Raw genomic sequence first — 13,480 nt, forward strand, 5'->3', positions numbered from 1 at the left:
TTGATTGATGGAGAGACGGAAGGACTAAGGGACGGACTAGTGTCTGTTGAAGATGAATTGTATATATTGATTGGTGTTGAAGGCAACTGTATTGTTTGATTAATGGGCCAATCCTCGAGGCAATGCAATACGAGGCCGACCCGTGGACGGGGTTGAGCAAGCTCACAGCACCCGTCCGGAGGTGAAAAATACAGGTAATTTCATTGGTCTCAGTTTAGAGACCGTTGCAGAAATTACACTGCAAAGAACAGATACTACACATGATCTTAGCTCAGAGAGCCGAGAAGCGATAAGCATGTACCGACCAAAACCCACACAAATGCATCACTCGCATACATTGCACTCACTGCATCATTTGCAAGCATCACTCAGTCACAACACTATGCATTCACATCACCCAACATCGCACCAATTCATCCGCCTTCTTTCATCACTCCACACTATACAAATCACTTGCCACATCTAACTCAATATGCAAAATAGCAAAATCACTTCAACTCTACTACACATGAACAACACGCCTTATACTACTTAATTCAAAATACAGCGACTTATTGCATTATCACCCACAACATCGCATCTATCCAAACGTCTCTCAGTGTACACGCAGACACGTACATATGCTCACAATCATTGACTCACTCTCACCTACACAATAACACAACCATTATCACTACCGATAACAATGCCACAACCAATTAGAACACCACAAAAAGCACAACTAACAACACATGTAGCACTCTACAACTATCAATACCAATACCACCAACACCATGACTATGAACACCAACAGGAACACCGACACGATAGCGATGACAAGTGTTCAGTGTTCAATTGCACATAGAATCGTGCGCATATGAAGCAACACGTATTTGTGAATTGAGGTGAAGTGAAGTGAAATAAATTGTATATTGTATTTGGTGAGATTGTGATTGTTGTGTCGAATAGATTGAATTGATGTTGATGTATGAACTGTTTGATTGATGGAGAGACGGAAGGACTAAGGGACGGACTAGTGTCTGTTGAAGATGAATTGTATATATTGATTGGTGTTGAAGGCAACTGTATTGTTTGATTAATGGGCCAATCCTCGAGGCAATGCAATACGAGGCCGACCCGTGGACGGGGTTGAGCAAGCTCACAGCACCCGTCTGGAGGTGAAAAATACAGGTAATTTCATTGGTCTCAGTTTAGAGACCGTTGCAGAAATTACACTGCAAAGAACAGATACTACACATGATCTTAGCTCAGAGAGCCGAGAAGCGATAAGCATGTACCGACCAAAACCCACACAAATGCATCACTCGCATACATTGCACTCACTGCATCATTTGCAAGCATCACTCAGTCACAACACTATGCATTCACATCACCCAACATCGCACCAATTCATCCGCCTTCTTTCATCACTCCACACTATACAAATCACTTGCCACATCTAACTCAATATGCAAAATAGCAAAATCACTTCAACTCTACTACACATGAACAACACGCCTTATACTACTTAATTCAAAATACAGCGACTTATTGCATTATCACCCACAACATCGCATCTATCCAAACGTCTCTCAGTGTACACGCAGACACGTACATATGCTCACAATCATTGACTCACTCTCACCTACACAATAACACAACCATTATCACTACCGATAACAATGCCACAACCAATTAGAACACCACAAAAAGCACAACTAACAACACATGTAGCACTCTACAACTATCAATACCAATACCACCAACACCATGACTATGAACACCAACAGGAACACCGACACGATAGCGATGACAAGTGTTCAGTGTTCAATTGCACATAGAATCGTGCGCATATGAAGCAACACGTATTTGTGAATTGAGGTGAAGTGAAGTGAAATAAATTGTATATTGTATTTGGTGAGATTGTGATTGTTGTGTCGAATAGATTGAATTGATGTTGATGTATGAACTGTTTGATTGATGGAGAGACGGAAGGACTAAGGGACGGACTAGTGTCTGTTGAAGATGAATTGTATATATTGATTGGTGTTGAAGGCAACTGTATTGTTTGATTAATGGGCCAATCCTCGAGGCAATGCAATACGAGGCCGACCCGTGGACGGGGTTGAGCAAGCTCACAGCACCCGTCCGGAGGTGAAAAATACAGGTAATTTCATTGGTCTCAGTTTAGAGACCGTTGCAGAAATTACACTGCAAAGAACAGATACTACACATGATCTTAGCTCAGAGAGCCGAGAAGCGATAAGCATGTACCGACCAAAACCCACACAAATGCATCACTCGCATACATTGCACTCACTGCATCATTTGCAAGCATCACTCAGTCACAACACTATGCATTCACATCACCCAACATCGCACCAATTCATCCGCCTTCTTTCATCACTCCACACTATACAAATCACTTGCCACATCTAACTCAATATGCAAAATAGCAAAATCACTTCAACTCTACTACACATGAACAACACGCCTTATACTACTTAATTCAAAATACAGCGACTTATTGCATTATCACCCACAACATCGCATCTATCCAAACGTCTCTCAGTGTACACGCAGACACGTACATATGCTCACAATCATTGACTCACTCTCACCTACACAATAACACAACCATTATCACTACCGATAACAATGCCACAACCAATTAGAACACCACAAAAAGCACAACTAACAACACATGTAGCACTCTACAACTATCAATACCAATACCACCAACACCATGACTATGAACACCAACAGGAACACCGACAAGATAGCGATGACAAGTGTTCAGTGTTCAATTGCACATAGAATCGTGCGCATATGAAGCAACACGTATTTGTGAATTGAGGTGAAGTGAAGTGAAATAAATTGTATATTGTATTTGGTGAGATTGTGATTGTTGTGTCGAATAGATTGAATTGATGTTGATGTATGAACTGTTTGATTGATGGAGAGACGGAAGGACTAAGGGACGGACTAGTGTCTGTTGAAGATGAATTGTATATATTGATTGGTGTTGAAGGCAACTGTATTGTTTGATTAATGGGCCAATCCTCGAGGCAATGCAATACGAGGCCGACCCGTGGACGGGGTTGAGCAAGCTCACAGCACCCGTCTGGAGGTGAAAAATACAGGTAATTTCATTGGTCTCAGTTTAGAGACCGTTGCAGAAATTACACTGCAATGAACAGATACTACACATGATCTTAGCTCAGAGAGCCGAGAAGCGATAAGCATGTACCGACCAAAACCCACACAAATGCATCACTCGCATACATTGCACTCACTGCATCATTTGCAAGCATCACTCAGTCACAACACTATGCATTCACATCACCCAACATCGCACCAATTCATCCGCCTTCTTTCATCACTCCACACTATACAAATCACTTGCCACATCTAACTCAATATGCAAAATAGCAAAATCACTTCAACTCTACTACACATGAACAACACGCCTTATACTACTTAATTCAAAATACAGCGACTTATTGCATTATCACCCACAACATCGCATCTATCCAAACGTCTCTCAGTGTACACGCAGACACGTACATATGCTCACAATCATTGACTCACTCTCACCTACACAATAACACAACCATTATCACTACCGATAACAATGCCACAACCAATTAGAACACCACAAAAAGCACAACTAACAACACATGTAGCACTCTACAACTATCAATACCAATACCACCAACACCATGACTATGAACACCAACAGGAACACCGACAAGATAGCGATGACAAGTGTTCAGTGTTCAATTGCACATAGAATCGTGCGCATATGAAGCAACACGTATTTGTGAATTGAGGTGAAGTGAAGTGAAATAAATTGTATATTGTATTTGGTGAGATTGTGATTGTTGTGTCGAATAGATTGAATTGATGTTGATGTATGAACTGTTTGATTGATGGAGAGACGGAAGGACTAAGGGACGGACTAGTGTCTGTTGAAGATGAATTGTATATATTGATTGGTGTTGAAGGCAACTGTATTGTTTGATTAATGGGCCAATCCTCGAGGCAATGCAATACGAGGCCGACCCGTGGACGGGGTTGAGCAAGCTCACAGCACCCGTCTGGAGGTGAAAAATACAGGTAATTTCATTGGTCTCAGTTTAGAGACCGTTGCAGAAATTACACTGCAAAGAACAGATACTACACATGATCTTAGCTCAGAGAGCCGAGAAGCGATAAGCATGTACCGACCAAAACCCACACAAATGCATCACTCGCATACATTGCACTCACTGCATCATTTGCAAGCATCACTCAGTCACAACACTATGCATTCACATCACCCAACATCGCACCAATTCATCCGCCTTCTTTCATCACTCCACACTATACAAATCACTTGCCACATCTAACTCAATATGCAAAATAGCAAAATCACTTCAACTCTACTACACATGAACAACACGCCTTATACTACTTAATTCAAAATACAGCGACTTATTGCATTATCACCCACAACATCGCATCTATCCAAACGTCTCTCAGTGTACACGCAGACACGTACATATGCTCACAATCATTGACTCACTCTCACCTACACAATAACACAACCATTATCACTACCGATAACAATACCACAACCAATTAGAACACCACAAAAAGCACAACTAACAACACATGTAGCACTCTACAACTATCAATACCAATACCACCAACACCATGACTATGAACACCAACAGGAACACCGACAAGATAGCGATGACAAGTGTTCAGTGTTCAATTGCACATAGAATCGTGCGCATATGAAGCAACACGTATTTGTGAATTGAGGTGAAGTGAAGTGAAATAAATTGTATATTGTATTTGGTGAGATTGTGATTGTTGTGTCGAATAGATTGAATTGATGTTGATGTATGAACTGTTTGATTGATGGAGAGACGGAAGGACTAAGGGACGGACTAGTGTCTGTTGAAGATGAATTGTATATATTGATTGGTGTTGAAGGCAACTGTATTGTTTGATTAATGGGCCAATCCTCGAGGCAATGCAATACGAGGCCGACCCGTGGACGGGGTTGAGCAAGCTCACAGCACCCGTCCGGAGGTGAAAAATACAGGTCACTTCATTGGTCTCAGTTTAGAGACCGTTGCAGAAATTACACTGCAAAGAACAGATACTACACATGATCTTAGCTCAGAGAGCCGAGAAGCGATAAGCATGTACCGACCAAAATCCACACAAATGCATCACTCGCATACATTGCACTCACTGCATCATTTGCAAGCATCACTCAGTCACAACACTATGCATTCACATCACCCAACATCGCACCAATTCATCCGCCTTCTTTCATCACTCCACACTATACAAATCACTTGCCACATCTAACTCAATATGCAAAATAGCAAAATCACTTCAACTCTACTACACATGAACAACACGCCTTATACTACTTAATTCAAAATACAGCGACTTATTGCATTATCACCCACAACATCGCATCTATCCAAACGTCTCTCAGTGTACACGCAGACACGTACATATGCTCACAATCATTGACTCACTCTCACCTACACAATAACACAACCATTATCACTACCGATAACAATACCACAACCAATTAGAACACCACAAAAAGCACAACTAACAACACATGTAGCACTCTACAACTATCAATACCAATACCACCAACACCATGACTATGAACACCAACAGGAACACCGACAAGATAGCGATGACAAGTGTTCAGTGTTCAATTGCACATAGAATCGTGCGCATAGGAAGCAACACGTATTTGTGAATTGAGGTGAAGTGAAGTGAAATAAATTGTATATTGTATTTGGTGAGATTGTGATTGTTGTGTCGAATAGATTGAATTGATGTTGATGTATGAACTGTTTGATTGATGGAGAGACGGAAGGACTAAGGGACGGACTAGTGTCTGTTGAAGATGAATTGTATATATTGATTGGTGTTGAAGGCAACTGTATTGTTTGATTAATGGGCCAATCCTCGAGGCAATGCAATACGAGGCCGACCCGTGGACGGGGTTGAGCAAGCTCACAGCACCCGTCTGGAGGTGAAAAATACAGGTAATTTCATTGGTCTCAGTTTAGAGACCGTTGCAGAAATTACACTGCAAAGAACAGATACTACACATGATCTTAGCTCAGAGAGCCGAGAAGCGATAAGCATGTACCGACCAAAACCCACACAAATGCATCACTCGCATACATTGCACTCACTGCATCATTTGCAAGCATCACTCAGTCACAACACTATGCATTCACATCACCCAACATCGCACCAATTCATCCGCCTTCTTTCATCACTCCACACTATACAAATCACTTGCCACATCTAACTCAATATGCAAAATAGCAAAATCACTTCAACTCTACTACACATGAACAACACGCCTTATACTACTTAATTCAAAATACAGCGACTTATTGCATTATCACCCACAACATCGCATCTATCCAAACGTCTCTCAGTGTACACGCAGACACGTACATATGCTCACAATCATTGACTCACTCTCACCTACACAATAACACAACCATTATCACTACCGATAACAATACCACAACCAATTAGAACACCACAAAAAGCACAACTAACAACACATGTAGCACTCTACAACTATCAATACCAATACCACCAACACCATGACTATGAACACCAACAGGAACACCGACACGATAGCGATGACAAGTGTTCAGTGTTCAATTGCACATAAAATCGTGCGCATAGGAAGCAACACGTATTTGTGAATTGAGGTGAAGTGAAGTGAAATAAATTGTATATTGTATTTGGTGAGATTGTGATTGTTGTGTCGAATAGATTGAATTGATGTTGATGTATGAACTGTTTGATTGATGGAGAGACGGAAGGACTAAGGGACGGACTAGTGTCTGTTGAAGATGAATTGTATATATTGATTGGTGTTGAAGGCAACTGTATTGTTTGATTAATGGGCCAATCCTCGAGGCAATGCAATACGAGGCCGACCCGTGGACGGGGTTGAGCAAGCTCACAGCACCCGTCCGGAGGTGAAAAATACAGGTAATTTCATTGGTCTCAGTTTAGAGACCGTTGCAGAAATTACACTGCAAAGAACAGATACTACACATGATCTTAGCTCAGAGAGCCGAGAAGCGATAAGCATGTACCGACCAAAACCCACACAAATGCATCACTCGCATACATTGCACTCACTGCATCATTTGCAAGCATCACTCAGTCACAACACTATGCATTCACATCACCCAACATCGCACCAATTCATCCGCCTTCTTTCATCACTCCACACTATACAAATCACTTGCCACATCTAACTCAATATGCAAAATAGCAAAATCACTTCAACTCTACTACACATGAACAACACGCCTTATACTACTTAATTCAAAATACAGCGACTTATTGCATTATCACCCACAACATCGCATCTATCCAAACGTCTCTCAGTGTACACGCAGACACGTACATATGCTCACAATCATTGACTCACTCTCACCTACACAATAACACAACCATTATCACTACCGATAACAATACCACAACCAATTAGAACACCACAAAAAGCACAACTAACAACACATGTAGCACTCTACAACTATCAATACCAATACCACCAACACCATGACTATGAACACCAACAGGAACACCGACACGATAGCGATGACAAGTGTTCAGTGTTCAATTGCACATAGAATCGTGCGCATATGAAGCAACACGTATTTGTGAATTGAGGTGAAGTGAAGTGAAATAAATTGTATATTGTATTTGGTGAGATTGTGATTGTTGTGTCGAATAGATTGAATTGATGTTGATGTATGAACTGTTTGATTGATGGAGAGACGGAAGGACTAAGGGACGGACTAGTGTCTGTTGAAGATGAATTGTATATATTGATTGGTGTTGAAGGCAACTGTATTGTTTGATTAATGGGCCAATCCTCGAGGCAATGCAATACGAGGCCGACCCGTGGACGGGGTTGAGCAAGCTCACAGCACCCGTCCGGAGGTGAAAAATACAGGTAATTTCATTGGTCTCAGTTTAGAGACCGTTGCAGAAATTACACTGCAAAGAACAGATACTACACATGATCTTAGCTCAGAGAGCCGAGAAGCGATAAGCATGTGCCGACCAAAACCCACACAAATGCATCACTCGCATACATTGCACTCACTGCATCATTTGCAAGCATCACTCAGTCACAACACTATGCATTCACATCACCCAACATCGCACCAATTCATCCGCCTTCTTTCATCACTCCACACTATACAAATCACTTGCCACATCTAACTCAATATGCAAAATAGCAAAATCACTTCAACTCTACTACACATGAACAACACGCCTTATACTACTTAATTCAAAATACAGCGACTTATTGCATTATCACCCACAACATCGCATCTATCCAAACGTCTCTCAGTGTACACGCAGACACGTACATATGCTCACAATCATTGACTCACTCTCACCTACACAATAACACAACCATTATCACTACCGATAACAATACCACAACCAATTAGAACACCACAAAAAGCACAACTAACAACACATGTAGCACTCTACAACTATCAATACCAATACCACCAACACCATGACTATGAACACCAACAGGAACACCGACAAGATAGCGATGACAAGTGTTCAGTGTTCAATTGCACATAGAATCGTGCGCATATGAAGCAACACGTATTTGTGAATTGAGGTGAAGTGAAGTGAAATAAATTGTATATTGTATTTGGTGAGATTGTGATTGTTGTGTCGAATAGATTGAATTGATGTTGATGTATGAACTGTTTGATTGATGGAGAGACGGAAGGACTAAGGGACGGACTAGTGTCTGTTGAAGATGAATTGTATATATTGATTGGTGTTGAAGGCAACTGTATTGTTTGATTAATGGGCCAATCCTCGAGGCAATGCAATACGAGGCCGACCCGTGGACGGGGTTGAGCAAGCTCACAGCACCCGTCTGGAGGTGAAAAATACAGGTAATTTCATTGGTCTCAGTTTAGAGACCGTTGCAGAAATTACACTGCAAAGAACAGATACTACACATGATCTTAGCTCAGAGAGCCGAGAAGCGATAAGCATGTGCCGACCAAAACCCACACAAATGCATCACTCGCATACATTGCACTCACTGCATCATTTGCAAGCATCACTCAGTCACAACACTATGCATTCACATCACCCAACATCGCACCAATTCATCCGCCTTCTTTCATCACTCCACACTATACAAATCACTTGCCACATCTAACTCAATATGCAAAATAGCAAAATCACTTCAACTCTACTACACATGAACAACACGCCTTATACTACTTAATTCAAAATACAGCGACTTATTGCATTATCACCCACAACATCGCATCTATCCAAACGTCTCTCAGTGTACACGCAGACACGTACATATGCTCACAATCATTGACTCACTCTCACCTACACAATAACACAACCATTATCACTACCGATAACAATGCCACAACCAATTAGAACACCACAAAAAGCACAACTAACAACACATGTAGCACTCTACAACTATCAATACCAATACCACCAACACCATGACTATGAACACCAACAGGAACACCGACAAGATAGCGATGACAAGTGTTCAGTGTTCAATTGCACATAAAATCGTGCGCATAGGAAGCAACACGTATTTGTGAATTGAGGTGAAGTGAAGTGAAATAAATTGTATATTGTATTTGGTGAGATTGTGATTGTTGTGTCGAATAGATTGAATTGATGTTGATGTATGAACTGTTTGATTGATGGAGAGACGGAAGGACTAAGGGACGGACTAGTGTCTGTTGAAGATGAATTGTATATATTGATTGGTGTTGAAGGCAACTGTATTGTTTGATTAATGGGCCAATCCTCGAGGCAATGCAATACGAGGCCGACCCGTGGACGGGGTTGAGCAAGCTCACAGCACCCGTCCGGAGGTGAAAAATACAGGTAATTTCATTGGTCTCAGTTTAGAGACCGTTGCAGAAATTACACTGCAAAGAACAGATACTACACATGATCTTAGCTCAGAGAGCCGAGAAGCGATAAGCATGTGCCGACCAAAACCCACACAAATGCATCACTCGCATACATTGCACTCACTGCATCATTTGCAAGCATCACTCAGTCACAACACTATGCATTCACATCACCCAACATCGCACCAATTCATCCGCCTTCTTTCATCACTCCACACTATACAAATCACTTGCCACATCTAACTCAATATGCAAAATAGCAAAATCACTTCAACTCTACTACACATGAACAACACGCCTTATACTACTTAATTCAAAATACAGCGACTTATTGCATTATCACCCACAACATCGCATCTATCCAAACGTCTCTCAGTGTACACGCAGACACGTACATATGCTCACAATCATTGACTCACTCTCACCTACACAATAACACAACCATTATCACTACCGATAACAATACCACAACCAATTAGAACACCACAAAAAGCACAACTAACAACACATGTAGCACTCTACAACTATCAATACCAATACCACCAACACCATGACTATGAACACCAACAGGAACACCGACAAGATAGCGATGACAAGTGTTCAGTGTTCAATTGCACATAGAATCGTGCGCATAGGAAGCAACACGTATTTGTGAATTGAGGTGAAGTGAAGTGAAATAAATTGTATATTGTATTTGGTGAGATTGTGATTGTTGTGTCGAATAGATTGAATTGATGTTGATGTATGAACTGTTTGATTGATGGAGAGACGGAAGGACTAAGGGACGGACTAGTGTCTGTTGAAGATGAATTGTATATATTGATTGGTGTTGAAGGCAACTGTATTGTTTGATTAATGGGCCAATCCTCGAGGCAATGCAATACGAGGCCGACCCGTGGACGGGGTTGAGCAAGCTCACAGCACCCGTCTGGAGGTGAAAAATACAGGTAATTTCATTGGTCTCAGTTTAGAGACCGTTGCAGAAATTACACTGCAAAGAACAGATACTACACATGATCTTAGCTCAGAGAGCCGAGAAGCGATAAGCATGTACCGACCAAAACCCACACAAATGCATCACTCGCATACATTGCACTCACTGCATCATTTGCAAGCATCACTCAGTCACAACACTATGCATTCACATCACCCAACATCGCACCAATTCATCCGCCTTCTTTCATCACTCCACACTATACAAATCACTTGCCACATCTAACTCAATATGCAAAATAGCAAAATCACTTCAACTCTACTACACATGAACAACACGCCTTATACTACTTAATTCAAAATACAGCGACTTATTGCATTATCACCCACAACATCGCATCTATCCAAACGTCTCTCAGTGTACACGCAGACACGTACATATGCTCACAATCATTGACTCACTCTCACCTACACAATAACACAACCATTATCACTACCGATAACAATACCACAACCAATTAGAACACCACAAAAAGCACAACTAACAACACATGTAGCACTCTACAACTATCAATACCAATACCACCAACACCATGACTATGAACACCAACAGGAACACCGACAAGATAGCGATGACAAGTGTTCAGTGTTCAATTGCACATAAAATCGTGCGCATATGAAGCAACACGTATTTGTGAATTGAGGTGAAGTGAAGTGAAATAAATTGTATATTGTATTTGGTGAGATTGTGATTGTTGTGTCGAATAGATTGAATTGATGTTGATGTATGAACTGTTTGATTGATGGAGAGACGGAAGGACTAAGGGACGGACTAGTGTCTGTTGAAGATGAATTGTATATATTGATTGGTGTTGAAGGCAACTGTATTGTTTGATTAATGGGCCAATCCTCGAGGCAATGCAATACGAGGCCGACCCGTGGACGGGGTTGAGCAAGCTCACAGCACCCGTCCGGAGGTGAAAAATACAGGTAATTTCATTGGTCTCAGTTTAGAGACCGTTGCAGAAATTACACTGCAAAGAACAGATACTACACATGATCTTAGCTCAGAGAGCCGAGAAGCGATAAGCATGTACCGACCAAAACCCACACAAATGCATCACTCGCATACATTGCACTCACTGCATCATTTGCAAGCATCACTCAGTCACAACACTATGCATTCACATCACCCAACATCGCACCAATTCATCCGCCTTCTTTCATCACTCCACACTATACAAATCACTTGCCACATCTAACTCAATATGCAAAATAGCAAAATCACTTCAACTCTACTACACATGAACAACACGCCTTATACTACTTAATTCAAAATACAGCGACTTATTGCATTATCACCCACAACATCGCATCTATCCAAACGTCTCTCAGTGTACACGCAGACACGTACATATGCTCACAATCATTGACTCACTCTCACCTACACAATAACACAACCATTATCACTACCGATAACAATACCACAACCAATTAGAACACCACAAAAAGCACAACTAACAACACATGTAGCACTCTACAACTATCAATACCAATACCACCAACACCATGACTATGAACACCAACAGGAACACCGACACGATAGCGATGACAAGTGTTCAGTGTTCAATTGCACATAGAATCGTGCGCATATGAAGCAACACGTATTTGTGAATTGAGGTGAAGTGAAGTGAAATAAATTGTATATTGTATTTGGTGAGATTGTGATTGTTGTGTCGAATAGATTGAATTGATGTTGATGTATGAACTGTTTGATTGATGGAGAGACGGAAGGACTAAGGGACGGACTAGTGTCTGTTGAAGATGAATTGTATATATTGATTGGTGTTGAAGGCAACTGTATTGTTTGATTAATGGGCCAATCCTCGAGGCAATGCAATACGAGGCCGACCCGTGGACGGGGTTGAGCAAGCTCACAGCACCCGTCCGGAGGTGAAAAATACAGGTAATTTCATTGGTCTCAGTTTAGAGACCGTTGCAGAAATTACACTGCAAAGAACAGATACTACACATGATCTTAGCTCAGAGAGCCGAGAAGCGATAAGCATGTACCGACCAAAATCCACACAAATGCATCACTCGCATACATTGCACTCACTGCATCATTTGCAAGCATCACTCAGTCACAACACTATGCATTCACATCACCCAACATCGCACCAATTCATCCGCCTTCTTTCATCACTCCACACTATACAAATCACTTGCCACATCTAACTCAATATGCAAAATAGCAAAATCACTTCAACTCTACTACACATGAACAACACGCCTTATACTACTTAATTCAAAATACAGCGACTTATTGCATTATCACCCACAACATCGCATCTATCCAAACGTCTCTCAGTGTACACGCAGACACGTACATATGCTCACAATCATTGACTCACTCTCACCTACACAATAACACAACCATTATCACTACCGATAACAATACCACAACCAATTAGAACACCACAAAAAGCACAACTAACAACACATGTAGCACTCTACAACTATCAATACCAATACCACCAACACCATGACTATGAACACCAACA

This window comes from Schistosoma mansoni (assembly GCF_000237925.1).
Source record: "Schistosoma mansoni, WGS project CABG00000000 data, supercontig 0260, strain Puerto Rico, whole genome shotgun sequence".
Classification (NCBI taxonomy): Eukaryota; Metazoa; Platyhelminthes; class Trematoda; order Strigeidida; family Schistosomatidae; genus Schistosoma; species Schistosoma mansoni.